The sequence below is a fragment of the Saccopteryx bilineata genome, chromosome 7, assembly GCF_036850765.1.
Source record: "Saccopteryx bilineata isolate mSacBil1 chromosome 7, mSacBil1_pri_phased_curated, whole genome shotgun sequence".
Lineage (NCBI taxonomy): Eukaryota > Metazoa > Chordata > Mammalia > Chiroptera > Emballonuridae > Saccopteryx > Saccopteryx bilineata.
In genome coordinates, this window is record NC_089496.1 from 60,447,433 (window position 1) to 60,465,147 (window position 17,715).

Here is a 17,715-nt window from a genome sequence, read left to right on the forward strand (position 1 = left end):
GCTACATGCTGTCAGGTCAGAGCAAGATGCACAAACAGCACAACTGGAATAAAACTTGGAGATGAAATAGAAAATGTTGCCTTTGTATCTGGGTGTTTCACTTACGAGTTACCCCCCCCCCCAACCCTCCTGAGGACTCCCAGGAGACAGAAGTCTGGGACTCTCTCATAGGCTGCCCAGCAGTTCATATAAACTTGTCTTCTCCAATGGTCGGGATAGATTTATGGTCCTGATAACATTTGCTTACGCTCCTTGTCCGCAATGCTTTATGAGTTAAACTCGCCAACTAATCTAAATTTAATAAAAGAAAAAAAAAAGTGGTGGTGGTGGTGGTGGGGCGGAGAGACTTGGCACGTAGTTGGTTACGGAAGCTAGATTCATCACCTGCAAAAAAACAACAACCCCAAAACAACAAAAACCGAAAACACTGCAGTCTTCCCGATTCGTGCCAAAGTGGCAGGAACCATTCCTGGATTTAATTAAAAGCCACAAATCATGTGGTCCGGGGTAAGGGAGGCTCCGTGTTGCCCACGGGCTGTGTGGCTATTTCAGGAGCTGATACTTTTCATCTCAACACGTCCGGCTTAGACGAGATCGTGGAGCGATGGCTATTTGGTAAAAAATAAAAAAATGAGACAAGGGCCTCCTTCTGCGGAGAGGACTGGGCAGGCCTGACTGGCCAGGATGTGGCCTGGGCCTCCCTTTAATTCTCAAATCCCCTATTTAACTCGATTTGAATAAATCGGGTTAGATTTATTACAAACAAACAAATTAAAAAAACAAACAACAACCCCAGGATGCATTTGACAGACAGACTGACAGACGGACGGACGGACGAAGGTCAGGAACCCAGAGGAGGTTTTTCTAGGGAAGAGCCATTTACTGCTAATGCTGATCTGTGCAAAACGCTCTCTGCAGCGCCCTGAAGTTCTGACTCAGCCCCCCCCTCCCCCCGCCCTGGGCCAGGGCTGGACTGCCGTGCACTATCCGCAGCAGGCCCAGCATCAGGGTGTCAGGGTGTTCTGAGACACAGGGCGGAGGGTGGGGGGCTCCCTCACGGCATTCTCCTCCCTGAAGGGTTAGGGAACGAGCTCTTGGGTGGCTCCTGTCTCCTCTCAAAAATTAGCAGGAAAGAGCCCCCCGGGGGGGAGGAATAAAGGTAAGTAAGGAAAAAACAAAGCATCCTTTGCCCTTATAAGCTCATGCATATAAAAGGGATCTTTGCTTTTGAAAGAAACAAAGGAGCCCTTTAGACCGTTTGAAGGAATAGGCAGTTCTAAAATCCCTAGGAGAACAATGATACAATGTCTACGGAATGTCTTAGAAACGGTACAAGCATTATATATTGATAGCATCCATCGGAGTCCGAAAGACACGTGTAACAGGCTTTTTTTTTTTTTTTTTTTTTTACAGAGACAGAGAATGTCAGAGAGAGGAACAGATAGGGACAGACAGACAGGAAGGGAGAGAGATGAGAAGCATCAATTCTTCGTTGGGGCTCCTTAGTTGTTCATTGATTGCTTTCTCCTAGCTGCCTTGACCAGGGGGCTACAGCAGAACAAGTGACCCCTTGTTCGAGACAGTGACCTTGGGCTCAAGCTGGCGACCTCAGGGTCTCGAACCTGGGTCCTCCGCGTCCCAGTTCGACGCTCTATCCGCTGCGCCACCGCCCGGTCAGGCTGACAGGCTTTAATGAAAGGACACCTGCTGGGCTGTCTCCTCAGGGGGAGCAGCCCCTGGTTCTCTAACAGGTCGGGTTAAGTAGAGGATTTGAGGATGGGGGCTGGTGATCATTAAGGAAAAATGTATCTTTCAGCGATTTATGTAAGATTAACCGTAAATGAGCTAGGGGACCTTCCACACTTGGGTTAGTCACCCAGGTGCCTGGAACATCCAGTTTGTCAATGTCCCTTCGTCCACTTAAGGGAGGAAGGGGTCACAGCCCCCATCTGCAACCCTATAATATATAATGTACTCTCTCTCTCTCTCTCTCTATATATATATATGCACAGTGCATGAACGTAGAGGAATTATCTTACACTGTTACACCGGCTCCCGTGGACAAGTTTTACTAAAGAAGCCCAGGCCATTCCCTGCAGCAACCTTGTGACCAGCTTGGTCTAGAACACGTGCACTTTTCACGGCGTCTCAGAACGGCCAGCTCACAGGCATGTAGGTGATGCTTGTCCCTAAAAGTCAGACACCCTTCCTCCATTTCGACATCCAGGCCACCTCCCTGCCTGCAGAGGTCCCGCGGCTCACCCAGGCCGCCTCCCTACCTGCAGGGGTCCCGCGGCCCTCCACGGCTCACCCAGGCCGCCTCCCTACCTGCAGGGGTCCCGCGGCCCTCCACGGCTCACCCAGGCCGCCTCCCTACCTGCAGGGGTCCCGTGGCTCACCCAGGCCGCCTCCCTACCTGCAGGGGTCCCGTGGCTCACCCAGGCCGCCTCCCTACCTGCAGGGGTCCCGCGGCCCTCCACGGCTCACCCAGGCCGCCTCCCTACCTGCAGGGGTCCCGTGGCTCACCCAGGCCGCCTCCCTACCTGCAGGGGTCCCGTGGCTCACCCAGGCCGCCTCCCCACCTGCAGGGGTCACATGGCTCACCCAGGCCACCTCCCTGCCTGCAGGGGTCCCACGGCCCTCCACGGCTCACCCAGGCCGCCTCCCTACCTGCAGGGGTCCCACGGCCCTCCACGGCTCACCCAGGCCGCCTCCCTGCCTGCAGGGGTCCCGCGGCCCTCCACGGCTCACCCAGGCCGCCTCCCTGCCTGCAGGGGTCCCGCGGCCCTCCACGGCTCACCCAGGCCGCCTCCCTGCCTGCAGGGGTCCCGCGGCCCTCCACGGCTCACCCAGGCCGCCTCCCTACCCTGCGGCCCTCCACAGCTCCTAGTTGTGACCGTTTCCATATCCGTTGGCACGAAATCTCTAGGGGGGGAGGGGGGGAGGTCGCCACTAGGAGGGTGGGTTGTGTAATCGCTAGATAAGGGGTTGCCCTGTTTGCAGAGATATCCCAGGCCTGTGCCTTCAGCCAGAGACACGGCCGGCCAGAGGGCAGGAAGGTCAGGACGCAATTTCTCATGACCCAGAGGGGGACCTTCTTCCCTTCCAGGGCAGGCTTGATTACAGAAGTCAAGAATCATTTCTCTTGTTATTTGTTTTTAAATGTTTTCCACGGATTTGAGGATGGAGGGGGTGGAGAAAAGGGGGAGAAGGAGGGGAAGGGAGAGACAGAGAGAAAGAGAGAGAGAGAGAGGGAGAGAGAGAGAGAGAGAAGTATCAACTCTCTGTTCCACTTAGTTGTTTCATTTAGGTGTGCACTCTGTGAGTGCTTCTTGTTCGGGTCCTTGGCCTCTAGCGGGGAGACGCAGGTACCGAGAGGGCATACAGGAGCTGGTCAGGCGGCTCCCGATGGCTCCCCAAGGGGACATGACCAGGGCCTCTGATCCAAACTGACTTCCATTATTAGTTGCGTGCTGTTGGGTTGTGCTGAGTCGGAGAAGGGGAAAGACTGGGGGTAACTGACCGGAACCCTGGGCCCAGTGTGGCTGGTGGACGTGTGTCCTGCTGGGAGGGGCAGAGAAGGCAGAGAAGGAGGCAGAGATCAAGCCCTGCCCACGGCCAGGGCTACCCAAGGTTGGCTCCCTTTTGGACATGCCCACGGCTTTATGGCCACTTGGCCCCTTCTCTCTTTTTCTAGGAATTATTTTAAATGGGAAAAGAGCCCTTCCCACAAAGGAGTGTTCGAGTGATCGCAGAAACCGTATTCCATAAAGAACAAACAACGTACTCCAGGTACCCCTCAGGCTGTCCTGGGTTGCGACCATCTGCCCTCATGGGACATGCTTGGCTTTTTCAAACAGCACCAAAATTAATTGTCTTCCCCATTAGTTTCTGCCTGAAGTTGTCAATTCACTTCCCCTCCTATAAATGTGTGTGTGTGTGTGTGTGTGTGTGTGTGTGTGTGTCTGGAAGACATTTTCAACGCTGTCAGGAATGGGCAGGATCGCCATGTCGTGCTTTGTACATTAATAACCGTATTTTTAAATAACTGTGATTTTTTAAAAAGCATTTTAATTAATTAATTAACTTTGTGACAGAGCCAGAGAGAGGGACAGACAGGAACGGAGAGAGATGAGAAGCATCAATCATCAGTTTTTTGTGGTGACGCCTTAGTTGTTCATTGATTGCTTTCTCATCTGTGCCTTGACCGTGGGGCTGCAGCAGACCTAGTGACCCCTTGCTCGAGTCAGAGACCTTGGGTCCAAGCTGGTGAGCTTTGCTCAAACCAGATGAGCCCGCGCTCAAGCTGGCGAACCCAGGGTCTTGAACCTGGGTCCTCCGCATCCCAGTCGGACGCTCTATCCACTGCGCCACCGCCTGCTCTGGCTAAATAACCATGATTCTTTTTTTTTTTTTTTTTGTATTTTTCTGAAGCTGGAAATGGGGAGAGACAGTCAGACAGACTCCCGCATGCGCCCGACCGGGATCCACCCGGCACGCCCACCAGGGGCGACGCTCTGCCCACCAGGGGGCGATGCTCTGCCCTGGCGTGACCAGAGCCACTCTAGCGCCTGGGGCAGCGGCCACAGAGCCATCCTCAGCGCCCGGGCCATCTTTGCTCCAATGGAGCCTCGGCTGCAGGAGGGGAAGAGAGAGACAGAGAGGAAGGAGAGGGGGAGGGGTGGAGAAGCAGATGGGCGCTTCTCCTGTGTGCCCTGGCCGGGAATCGAACCCGGGACTCCTGCACGCCAGGCCGACGCTCTACCACTGAGCCAACAACTGTGATTCTTTCCCTGAGGAAGAACCCGATGGCTCTCGGAGCATAAACGTCTCCAACAGTCGGGCAGAGAGGCCCGTTCCACGAGATCCTATCGAGTGGTTTTTCCCCCAAGGAACCGCGTGCAGCCGGAGACAGAGAATGCTGAGGTCGGCGGGCTCGGAGGCGGAGAGGCGTGGCCAGATTTCCGCCTCCAGGATCCAGTGAGGCGTGCGGGGAGATCTACCGCCTGTCGTCACCACGCTTCCAGCTCCTGGAGACCGGAAGCTCTAACATCCGTGCCACATACCGCCACCAGAGATATTCCTTGTGCTGATGATGCGTCTGAGTCCCCTCGCCTCGGCCTCCTGCCAACCTCATCCCGCCTTCACCTTCTACCTTGAGCGGGGGGAGGCTCCCTCCTGGGGGTCCACAGCCCCCCACACACCACCTCCTTCACGGGAGCTGGACCTCCAGGCTCCTATACTCCTGCTCCTCAGTCTCCTGACACCAATGGATGGTCTTTCCAACAAAGGTGCTGGAACAATTGGACCTCCCTGTGCAAAAAAAAAAAAAAATTGAGCCTATGCTGGCTTGAACCCAAGGTCGCTGGCTTGAGCCCAAGGTCGCTGGCTTGAGCAAGGGGTCACTCGGTCTGCTGTAGCCCCCCCCCCGGTCAAGACATATACAATGAACAACTAAGGTGCTGCAACAAAGAATTGATGCTTTTCATCTCTCTCCCTTCCTGTCTGTCCCCCTCTCTCTCTAAAAAAATAATTTAACCTAGACAAAGGCCTTACAGCATTCACAGACATGAACTTGACTACAGCATAGACCCGGCTTGGATGTGACTGTCCCCCGGCTGAGAGGCAGTGTCTAGAAGGACGCCCCTCCTGTCCCTACTGAGCAGGAAGGCACGGCATATTATTTCTGCTACCATTTGGTTTTGACGAACAAAGAACGTTTTCCAACAGAAGACCATGTGTGGTGTTGTTTACCATGTTCTGGGAGATTAATTTGCTTTCAGAAATTGGAAATTCAGACAAAAGGGAAGAAAACTGCATGGAAGGCCAACACAGAAGTCCGCGCCACCCCCCACGGTCATCCGTGATACACACAAGTAGTCACGTCGAGCTGCCCTGGACGCATCCCTAGCCTTGAAAACCCATTAGGGAGCCATCGTCCATGGCAACCAGAAGACCCCGGCTCTATTCATCGCTGGACCTTTTGTGATGCGTTTCCATGGTGATGGAAGCCCTGCCATCTAAACTTACCGCACCGTTGTTCCCAGCAGAAGCTGATGAACAGTCGTTGTCTGGGGGGATTCTTGGCAGAAAAACAAAAGTTTCTTCTTCCTCTTTTTCTCCTTTTTCTTGAACGTTCATTTGCTGCGAGGCGGGAGTGGACGTCTGTGGAAGGGACAAGCTCCTTGAACTTCAAGTCCTAGTCCACTGTGATTCCCCCCCCCCCCCGTATTTGTTATAAATGTGAGGCACATCTCTAAATAACTATTTCTTTCATTACAATGTCATGACGGATTCTAGGACGGGTTTCAGGGCTGCTTAGCCAGGGAACGGCAGGTCTCCCTGGGGGTCGCCAGAAGCTCCGAGCTGAGGGTCACTCGGTCGGTTCATTCCCTGTTCGTTCAACCTGAGGGGAACGGATCGAGTGGGCCCCGTCATGGCTGAATCCTGCCACTCTGGTAGACGGCCACGCCTGCCTCCGTGTCCCGACAGGAGGAGACAGCCCTGTCTTCCTGCCGTGAAGAGGTGCTGAAATTGGAACCGGACGTTTCTGCCTGAGGCCAGGGTGATCCACGACCAGTGTTTTCTGGGTTAAGGGGTAACGAGCATCAGGGATGTTACAAAAACCCTGAGATCAATGTACAATTACCCCTGATGAATAGATACGGCCACAAAGGTTAGAGGGCCAGGTAGAGGTCCCTCAGAAAGACGCTGGTCCCTTTCCCCAAGTTGACACTCTCTCCTCAGACATGCCACCTCCCCACCACTGTTACCCCTTGAAACACCCTCTTGCAGGTGTCAGGAAAAAAAAAAAGCATGGCAGGGAAAAGGCGTTCCAGCTCCTTGAATCCCAAGGGGCCTCTTCCCCACCCACGGGGTGGTTCTGGCCACCTCCAGGTAGGATGGAGGCTTCTGAGCATAAGACAACGGTGTAATCACAGCGTGTCTCAGACCTTGACGGCCAGGTCACCAGAAGGCCCAGAAGGGTGACCTTGTCATCATAAAACAGTCATACATTCACAGCGGCACAGCTGCACAAGGAGATAGCGTTGGTCTGAAGGTCAAAGTGTCTTCTCCCCGCTTCTAAGATGCTTAGGGATTGAAGAGAAGTCACCAACATGATCCCTGTGTGGAAGCCCGGACTCAAGCAGCCATCAGTAAAATCCAGCTCTCTCAGGACACCGGACCTGAGCATCCCAGGGCCGGGGGACATCTGAGTCACTGGGCAGGTGTATGGGACTGTGGAGCTGTTTAATGCAAAAAAAAAAAAAAAAAAAAAAAAAAAAAAACAAGCTGTGGGCACCCCTCCCTCCCAGGGACGGTCTCCCTCCAGAACCTTTATCGCCGAAGGGCAGAATCCACTTAGCCAGGAACTCCTACCGCTAACTTCATTAGCATGGACTCTGCCCAGCCGGACAGAAAGGTCAGCCGCACAGACGGCCCCCCTCCCTGCCTCCTCCTGCCCAAGTCTGCCAGGCCCTCGCCTGAAGCTGAGCGCTCTCTCCTCACACCTTGGTTGCTCTCGAGGGGAAATATGAACAATGCCGGTCCAACGTCCTTGGAACATCTGGGTGAGCAATGCCCCCCCTTGGTGACATGGAGTACAAAGCTTGAGAATCTGGCTTCAACGTGTCCCCGTTGACGCAATGAGATAGACAGTTGATGTTATGACCAGAAGAGCAAGACGTCTGGGAGCCAGACGTACCGTCCAGACTTGAGCAGACAGATGCCGTGATGTTGCAGGTTGAATGGGCAGAGCCAGCAAAGCAAACGGACCTGCCTGTAGTTAGTTGCACAGCAGGTCACCGTATATAACAAACAGGGGCAGGCCCTGACTGGATGGCTCAGTGGTAGAGCGTCGGCCCGGCATGTGAATGTCCCGGGTTTGATTCCCAGTCAGGGCACACAGGAGAAGCGCCCATCTGCTTCTCCACCCTTTCCCCTCTCACTTCTCTCTTTCTCTCTCTCTTCCCCTCCTGCAGCCATGGCTCGATTGGAGCGAGTTGGCCCTGGGTGCTGAAGATGGCCTGTCTCAGGTGCTAAGAAGCTTGGTTGCTGAGCAACGGAGCAATGATCCAGATGGGTAGACCATCGCCCCCTAGTGGGCTTGCTGGGTGGATCCTGGTCAAGGCGGCGCATGTGGGAGTCTGTCTCTCTGCCTCCCCTCCTCTCATAAAGAATAAACAAATAATTAAAATAAATAAATAAATAAAAGGCCTGACCTGTGGTGGCGCAGTGGATAAAACGTCAACCTAGAAATGCTGAGGTCGCTGGTTCGAAACCCTGGGCTTGCCTGGTCAAGGCACATATGGGAGTTGATGCTTCCAGCTCCTCCCCCCTTCTCTCTCTCTCTGTCTCTCGCTCTCTCTCTCTCTCTGTTCTCTCTAAAAATGAATAAATAAATAAATAATTAAAAAAAAAAAGAATAAACAAACAGCCTGATCGGGCGGTGGTGCAGTGGATAGAGCATCGGACTGGGATGTGGAAGAACCCAGGTTCGAGACCCTGGGGTTGCCAGCTTGAGCGTGGGCTCATCTGGCTTGAGCAAAAAAAAAAAAAAGCTCACTAGCATGGACCCAAGGTCATTGGCTCGAGCGGGGGGTTACTCAGTCTGCTGAAGGCCCGCGGTCATGGCACGTATGGGAAAGCGATCAATGAACAACTATGGTGTCGCAACAAAAAACTAATGATTGATGCTTCTCATCTCTCTCCGTTCATGTCTGTCTGTCCCTATCTATCCCTCTATCTGACTCTCTCTCTGTCCCTATAAAAAAAAAGAATAAACAAACAAACAAAAAACAAAAACAGAAACAGCAGCTTCAAACAGTCTGTGGACAGACCGTGACAGCTGGGCTAGTACCATCCTGCAGTGGCCACCTGACCTGAAACTTTTCTTGATATCCAGCAATACAAAAAGAAAAAATACATGGGCTTGAATGTTACATTAGTTTGCTTCTCCTGTTCGGGATGCTAATGAATGAGTCATCGGAAGAAAGAATATATGAAGTTCATTAAGAATTTATGAGTTAAACAATCAGTACAAAACAGAAACAGACCAACCCACCAAGGGGTAGATTAAATAGAAGGTTATAGAAAGATTAAAATGTCCCTGTTCCCGCCTAGATTTGGGGGCAAGAAACACCGTCCATGATCCATTACAGAAGGAGAGAGGAGACAGATTTATTGGAAGTACCAGGAAGATATTACGTCCAAGGAAGACACCGTTATTTATCATGTACTCTAGTGATTGCACATCCAGGGACTATCATCACCATGAATCTCATTATCTTCTTAATTGTTATAATTTACCTTCTCAGGAGCTCGACGAACTTTCTCATTTATAAAAAAAAATTTTTTTCCATTAAGTTAATAGCTCTACATTATACATCATTTTTTTTTTTTTAACATAAGAGCCAAAGTAAAGTAAAATGGAGAAAAAGAAACATGTGGCTTGGTTTGCTCTAGCTTTCTGGACAGGCTAAAGAATGATGGACAAGGGCCCTGGCAGGTGGGCTCAGTGGTAGAGCATCAGCTGAGCATGTGGACGTCCTGTGTTTGATTCCTGATCAGGGCACACAGGAGAAGCGCCCATCTGCTTCTCCATCCCTCCTTCTCTCACTCCTCTTCCCCTTCTGCAGCCATGGCTCTATTGGAGCGAGCTGGCCCCTGGCGCTGAGGATGGCTCCATTGCCTCTGCCTCAGGTGCTAAGAAGAGCTCAGCTGCTGAGCAACGGAGCAATGCCCCAGATAGGCAGAGCATCGCCCCCTAGTGGGCTTGCCGGGTGGATCCCCATCAGGGTGCATGTGGGAATCCGTCTCTCTGCCTCCCCTCCTCTCACTGAATAGTAAAAAGAATGATGGACACAGAAACCGAGGTCGCCGCCAACCACTGCTCTGGGCCCCGAGGAGCAGGCATCGCTTCGAACAGGTCCTACCAACCTGAACGTGGAATGATTTATGCATCGTTGGCTTCGAGATCCAGGAAAGTCCTCCATATTTTATGTGTTGGCCGCCATTTTCCTTCAAGTCAATACAACTTTTAAACCTCCTGGTGTTATTTAAATTGATGTGCACTGTATACAGGAAAAGGGTGCTTTATTGACGGAGATTTACGGGATGTCAGAGGACCCTCCATATTTCTTCACAGTCCACTTCTGGGCTCCTTCAAGCCTCGGGAGACCAATGATTTATAGACGGAAGCTTAATAAACCACCTTTGATGCCTAACGGGTTCCTGCTTTCCCACCTGCCACCATCGTGCAGGTAACTGAAAAGCATTAGAAACAGGAAAACGTGTGGGGGCAGATGTCAGGGGCATAGTCTTAGCCGCAGGAAAAAAAAAACCCTTTAAATTCAATTCAGACGCATTTGTTGAGGAGCCAGGATGGAGAAGGGACGGACAAGGTCTAGTTGGCGATGAAAGAGGGAAGGAAGACACAGTCTCTCTTCAAGAACCACATGGTCTAACGCATTTGCTGCAGACCTCAGGAGGCTGGCTTACTCTAACACGGTGAAGAAAAGAATACCTGGGCTGACCAGGCAGTGGCGTGTGTGTGTGTGTGTGTGTGTGTGGGGGGGATGGAGCGTGGGCCTGGGATGCTGAGGACCCAGGTTTGAAACCCTAAGGTCGCCAGCTTGAGTCTGGGATCATAGACATGACCCCATGGTCACTGCCTTGAGCCCAAGGTCGCTGGTTTGAGCAAGGGGTCAATCGGTCTGCTGGAGCCCCCCCCCCAATCAAGGCACATATGAGAAAGCAATCAGTGAACAACTAAGGAGCTGCAATGAAGAACTGATGCTCCTCATCTCTCTCTTCCTTCCTGTCTGTCTGTCTGTCCCTTTCTCTCTCTCTCTCTCTCACTAAAAAATTAACCAGCAGGAAGTGGGGGCTCCAAAAATCTCAGCCGTAATTACAGAGCCACCTCAGATTTCTCCGGCTCCTCCAGGGAATCGGGGGTGGGCCACCCTGCTCAGGAGCCTCCAGGGACCCTCAGAGACTGGTGCTGGGGAATCAGCATTTTCTCAAAGCCTGTCCCCTGCTTTCCCATCCCACCTCAATGATAGTAATTGGCCAATTCTGCCTAAAAAAACCCCAAAAAACAAACCCTGCACAGATTAATCCAAAATGCTCTTGTGTCATCTACTGCCTTGATGTGTCCCCTTGAAACCTTATTTATCGCTCCTTGACTATTTTTTTTTTCTTTCTTCTCTGAAGCTGGAAACGGGGAGAGACAGTCAGACAGACTCCCGCATGCGCCGGACCGGGATCCACCCGGCACGCCCACCAGGGGCTATGCTCTGCCCCTCCTGGGCGTTGCTCTGCCACGACCAGAGCCACTCTAGCGCCTGGGGCAGAGGCCAAGGAGCCATCCCCAGCATCCGGGCCATCTTTGCTCCAATGGAGCCTTGGCTGCGGGAGGGGAAGAGAGAGACAGAGAGGAAGGAGGGGACGGGGGTGGAGAAGCAAATGGGCGCTTCTCCTATGTGCCCTGGCCGGGAATCGAACCCAGGTCCCCCGCACGCCAGGCCGACGCTCTACCGCTGAGCCAACTGGCCAGGGCCCGCTCCTTGACTATTGATGTCTGCCTCCGTGTCGGCTGCCCACCATTCCCTTATGGGAGGTGCCCCTCCCCCTCCCCCTTCTAAACCTACCCCCCCCCACGAGAGACTCACCCCCAGAACTTTCTGTTTGTGACAAGCTCCTGTTCCTAAGGTCCCGTCGGGATAGACCAAGATGCTTCCGACAGCTCGACTTCAAAAGAGACCAGAACAGCAAGAGCCAGAAAGACAATAAAAAAGAAAAAAAACACAAAAAGAAAAAAACCTCAAAGACCAAAATTAAATAAGTCCTCGTTTCAGATGAAAGGACCCGAAATAAAACGTGAAATAAATGTCAAACTGCGGATCACAATTTGGCCTTGAATCCTGTCTGACAAGACTGCCTTCCAAATGAAGTCTTCACTTTAAAAAAATTTTTTTATTTTATTTTATAAAAAGCACAGGACGAGAGACTCCAGTTTTATCACTTGCTGAGAAAGCTCAGGGGTGATGGGAATTAGATGGAAACTCACCTCCCTCCTAGTCCGGGTCTGTAATGAGAAGTCAGCTCCTTTCAAAGTGGTTTCTGCTTTTGGGGTTTTTTTTTTTTCGCCACAGGGATTCTGCCTACATCTGAAAACATCTTCCCAGCTGGGGGGGGGGGGGGAGGGAGGGAGGGTGGGTTTCAGATTTTCAGGCAACTGACTGGGAGAGGAATATTTTTCTGATAGAAAAAGGTAAGGTTGACTATGAGCCTGCCTGGGGAAGAAATATTTATGGAACCTGTCTGCTTATTTCGTGGGTAGAAGAAAAAAAAAAAAAAAAAGAGAAGAATCATCTCATTTGTTTCTGAGACGTGTCGACTCTCCTGGCGTGGTTTCACGGAAAGATGAACGAGGCCCCGAGAAGGCCAACGTTCGCAGGATGTAGCAGACAACCAACCAGGGCGCTGGACGCGTCCTCCTCCCTGTCCCAGGATGACCCATCACTACCGTCCTCGTGTGGCCCCACAAGAAGGTCTGTGAGTCACACGTTACTGAGCTGCTGTCCACGGGGTGAGCTGCCCGTTGTCACCTGACGTGCGTGGCACCCGGGGATCACCAGGGGAGCGATGCGGGCTACCCCGTGGAACCGCTGCCCTGCCCCGTGGAGCGAGATGCTGCTTTTCAGAGACAACAGCCCAGAACCACAAGTCACGCAGCCGGGGCGTGGGCAGAGGAGAGGACTCGGACCTCCAGCTAGCTGCACTCGGAACCAAAGGACCAGGACAGAACGGAAACTTCAACACCAAAATCTTTCAGAAGTGGGGCGGGGGGTGGCTCGTCCAGGAAGATCCTGGTGCTGACCCCCTTCACTGTAAATGGCCAAGGTCCTCCACAGCCCCCCACCATCTGCATTCCTGGTCCCCAGCCCCTTCCAGACCCCTTGGCCAACAAGCCGGTTCAGGGGTTCCCGCCTTCTCAGCTGGTGCCTTCTCCATCGATACCCCTTTTCTTATGCCAAACTCTGATGCTTTACATTTTGGCCTCTCAAAGAAAGCATGGTTCGCCTGACCTGTGGTAGCACAGTGGATAAAGCATCGACCTGGAAATGCTGAGGTCGCTGGTTTGAAACCCTGGGCTTGCCTGGTCAAGGCACATATGGGAGTTGATGCTTCCAGCTCCTCTCTCTCTGTCTCTCTCTGTCCCTCTGTCTCCTCTCTAAAATGAATAAATAAAAAAAAAAAAAAAAAAAAGAAAGCATGGTTCTTTTTCACATCTCCACCTCCATCCTGGGCTGACTATTCCCTTTTATTGCTTGATTGACTGATGGATTTGAGAGAGAGAGAGAGAGAGAGAGAGAAACATGGACTTGTTGTGCCACTTACTTATATACATTCATCAGTGGATTCTCACATAAGTCCTGACCGGGGATCGAACCTGTAACCTTGGTGTACTGGGATGATGCTCTAACCAACTGAGCTACCCAGCCAGGGCTGCCTGGCATGCTCTTCTCCTTTTTTTTTTTTTTTTTTTTTTTGGCGTGGTGACATCGTCTCATCTTTAAAGATGCATTGCAGGCGGAATGGAAATGCCAGACAGCCTTAAATATACTTTGTACTTCCGCCTGGGCTGTGAAAGCTCTTTTTGACTGAATTAAACTGAAATCTTCTGGGGTGTGTGTGTGTGTGTGTGTGTGTTGGGGTTCCCCCGGCCTTAAGACTTAACCTCCTAAGGCTTCCGTTTGCTCCATCTTTTTCTCCACGGCTTCACGAGAGGCTTGGCACCCAACGAGACGCCCCCTAAGTATGTGTCCGTCTGAACGGAGGGGGGCCACCATGCACCTGACCTGCTGAGGCCTCGGAAGGCCCCAGAGTCACAGACGTTTAAAAAGAAGCACTGAGTTTGCTGCAGGGCAAGGTCAAGTTAGCATCGAGTCCGCAAGGAGAAACATGGCTTGGGTCGCTCTGGGGGAGTTCCATGTGGATGGGACAAGGGAGAAGAGGTCAGTTCTGGCGGCCGGGTGCAGGGGGCGGGGGGGGGGAACTTAAGATGAGAAGGTGAAGCGAATACCGGCAGAGCTTAGACACAGTGAGAACCATCTGTGGGTGACGGGTGGGCTGGCCATGGATGTCCGTTAGTGCCGTGACAGGTACAGACACCGTCCCTACCTGTGGTGTCCCCCCCCCCCCCGCCCCTGTCTCATCCTAATTTGGCAGGGAGTTTAGAATCTTCTAGAATGCCATCTGTGTCCTGTAGGAAGCTGCTTTGGCCCTCGCTCTTTGGCCCAGGAGGGTCTTCCTCTCACTGCCCAGGGCATTGGGGTGTGTGTGTGGGGGTGTGGGGTGCACTGAGAAGAGCCCCAGAAAAGACCTGGGGCCAGGGAAGTGAGCCCCAGGACCCCTGAGGGGAGGGGGCAGCTTAAGGAGGAGTGTGTCTTTTCTTTTTTTTTAAATATTTTATTTATTGATTTTTTATAGAGAGAGAGGAGTGAGAGAGAGAGAAAGAGAGAAGGGGAAGGAGCAGGAAGCATCAACTCCCATATGTGCCTTGACCAGGCAAGCCCAAGGTTTCGAACCGGCAACCTCAGTGTTCCAGGTCGACACTTTATCCCACTGCGCCACCACAGGTCAGGCACCTGGATTTTCCTGGAACCCGTTCCCGCAGTAGCTTTCTCTCTCTCTGCTCTCTGACAGAATACAAAGGACATCCTGGGGAGACTGACTTCACATCAATGAGCCAGTACCTGTGAGATTAGACTGGCTCTCGCTTCTGCTTAGAGAGGGGTTCTGTTTTGTTTTGTTTTGCATTTGAGCATACAGGTGTAAGACAATAATTTTTCATTAAACGCATGCTATTCCTTCGTGGATCAACTTATCATTAAGCGTGATTATGCCATCCCATTTAATGAACTTTGTTAAAAAAAGAAGAAAAACAGTTCTTCTTTCCTGATGGTAAAAAATTAATTAATTAATTAAAATAAAATAATAACTGAACCACTGAATAGAAGCGGTGCTATATATATAAAAGTGGCTGTGGGTTGCCAGGGAGACCAAAGTTCTACAAAATGACGGGAAGAAAAAGAACATCGGGGCTGTTTTGACAAATGACACTTTAAGGTGACAGGTTCCTTGCTATGCTTGCTCTTAATGAGTGCAGCTCTACAAAGGGAATGTTATTACCAAAGAACAGATCAACGTGGCAATCAGGGACCTGGCTGGAAGATGTGTTTTGTTTTATTGGCCCCACTCTTCCTCCCAGCACTGGGATAACTCATCAGAGGAGGATGCCTGATGGTGGTTAACCCACTGTTACCCCGCAAATGGAGGTGCCAAGAGCTCCCCCCTCCCCTCCTGGACGTGGAGATCGCCGTCTCCAGTGGCAGTCATCACGGTGAGGCTAAAAACACCACGGTGACCACAAAGGAGCGATGGTCTAACATCTAAAGTCACTGCCTTAAAAAAGATAATAATTATTTTTTGAATACATTGTTGCTACGCGTTGTAATGTCTGCTGTGAAAAATAACATTACACACATATGAATAAATACCCACACATGCACACACACACATATAAATTATATCTATATCTATTATCTATCTATCTATCTATCTATCTAATCTATCACCTGTCTGTCTCTATCTATGTATTATATCTATTATCCAGCTATCATCTATCTATCACAGGGGTCCCCAAACTTTTTTCACAGGGGGCCAGTTCACTGTACCTCAGACCGTTGGAGGGCCGGACTATAAAAAAAAACTATGAACAAATCCCTATGCACACTGCACATATCTTATTTTAAAGTAAAAAGACAAAACTGAAAGAAATACGATATTTAAAATAAAGAACAAGTAAATTTAAATCAACAAACTGACCAGTATTTCAATGGGAACTATGCTCCTCTCACTGACCACCAATGAAAGAGGTGCCCCTTCCAGAAGTGTGGCGGGGGCCGGATAAATGGCCTCAGGGGGCGCTCGCGGGCCATAGTTTGGGGACCCCTGATCTATCTATCTATCTATCTATCTATCTATCTATCTATCTATCATCTATCTATCATCTATCTAATCTATCTATCTATCTATCAATCATCTATCTATCATCTTTTTCCCCTTTAGTAAGCTAGTTCTCTCATCAGAATGAGATTCCCCGGCATTGTGAGCTCTTAACTTATAGTGCACCTCGTGTCAGGAGGCTCAGTGGCCACCTGCCCAGGTGGACCTACAGCTATTAAAAATGCACAGGCGGCGCTGGGACAAGACACTCACTTGGGTTTCTGATGCCCACAGGAGGGCACCTGCACAGACCCTCCTCCTTGCAGTGGTGGCAATGCAGGAGAACTGAGCCCAGACAGAGTCCAGGGAGAGCTTCCTCCCCCTCCAAGTGTCCCCCAACTGCCCACGTTGCCTCAGGCCTGACCACCAGCGGGGGGTGTATTTATTATATATATTCATCCCCAATGTTCCCAATGGACGGGTCTCTCTATTACTGGGTTTCAGTATTTAGGGTCTCCCAACAGCTGCAGGAGGACCCAGCCACAAGAAAAAAAAGAAATCGGTCACTGGGGTTTCAATAAAGCTGGAGAGATGAAAGAAAAAAATAAAATAAAATAAAAAAGAGCCCTCCTCTGTCTCATAGAGTCTGACCCCTGCATAAGGTGACATTTAAAAATACATGATAAGATGAGCCCCAAAACAAACAAACAAAAAGCCATACTGATGACCCCATTACCCTTCCCCGGGCTGTGAATCCCCCTCCCCCCCAGGAAGGCATTAGCAAGCTGCCAGCAATGAGAGTGAGGGGGCGGTTTCCTCTTGCAAGGAAAAAAGTTCTGCAAGGTCTGGGTGACACTTCTTACCGGATTGTTGGAAAAAAGAAGGTCTGTGGGCCTTCCCACACCGGGAGTCGAACCCGGGCCGCCTGGGTGAAAACCAGGAATCCTAACCGCTAGACCATGTGGGAGACGACGAGAGAGAGGAAGAGCGAAAACAAATTGAACACTTGCCCTCCGTCTCCGCCTCCACTTCCGCCTTGCGGCTTCCGGCTCCGCCCCCTTTACTCCTTCCCCCTCCCTTCCCGGGGCCGCGCGAGCCGTACTGCGCCTGCGCGGCGCCCAGCTCGGTCCCGCCGGTTCGGGCTCCGCGCCAGGTGTCCGGGACCGCGGGCGCCGCCCCCTCCCCGCGCGACCCCAGGTGTGGCGGTGGTGGCGGCGGCGGTGGCGGCGGCGGCCAGGGGGAGAGGGGGCCGAATGGGGGACACGGAGATAAAAATAAAAAAGATAATAATAAACGAGCTTTGTTAAAAAAGAAGAAAAGCAGCTTCTGCGGGGGACATTTGGGGGGAAAACCAGGCCTTTGGAGATGGCTGCTTTTTACTAAGGTGGCCCATGGTCCTCCTTTAGAAGGACAGTCCTTCTTTTGTAAGTTCCATCCTCCCTCCTCCTCCCTGGAAAAGTGTCTTCCTACACGTCCTCCTTTTTGGTATCGGAAGACTCATCTGTCAATGTCCGTGTTCGATCGATGCAGAGTCGATCTATTGTGTGTGATGTGACGTATTTGTATCTAAATGAGTACTTTTTTCTTACAATGATTATTAAAAGTCAATAAGCATGGAAGCATAATGACATAAAATACGGCATGTTTTTATGATGCATTGATCATATTATAGTGTATTCTTGTTGCCATGGATAAAGTGTT

General features: G+C 51.4%; 1 long non-coding RNA gene and 1 other non-coding gene across 2 annotated transcripts; both read right to left on the minus strand.

The window, feature by feature from the left end:
• Nucleotides 1-4,096: 4,096 nt before the first annotated feature.
• Nucleotides 4,097-17,018, minus strand: LOC136310526 (uncharacterized). Its single transcript, XR_010726580.1, has 3 exons — nt 16,878-17,018; nt 6,031-6,165; nt 4,097-5,313 (listed from the first exon to the last, which is right to left on the minus strand). It is a non-coding gene; the product is annotated as an uncharacterized lncRNA (long non-coding RNA).
• On the minus strand, nt 16,910-16,981 carry TRNAE-UUC (transfer RNA glutamic acid (anticodon UUC)). The gene has a single exon. It is a non-coding gene; the product is annotated as a tRNA-Glu (tRNA).
• Nucleotides 17,019-17,715: the final 697 nt, after the last annotated feature.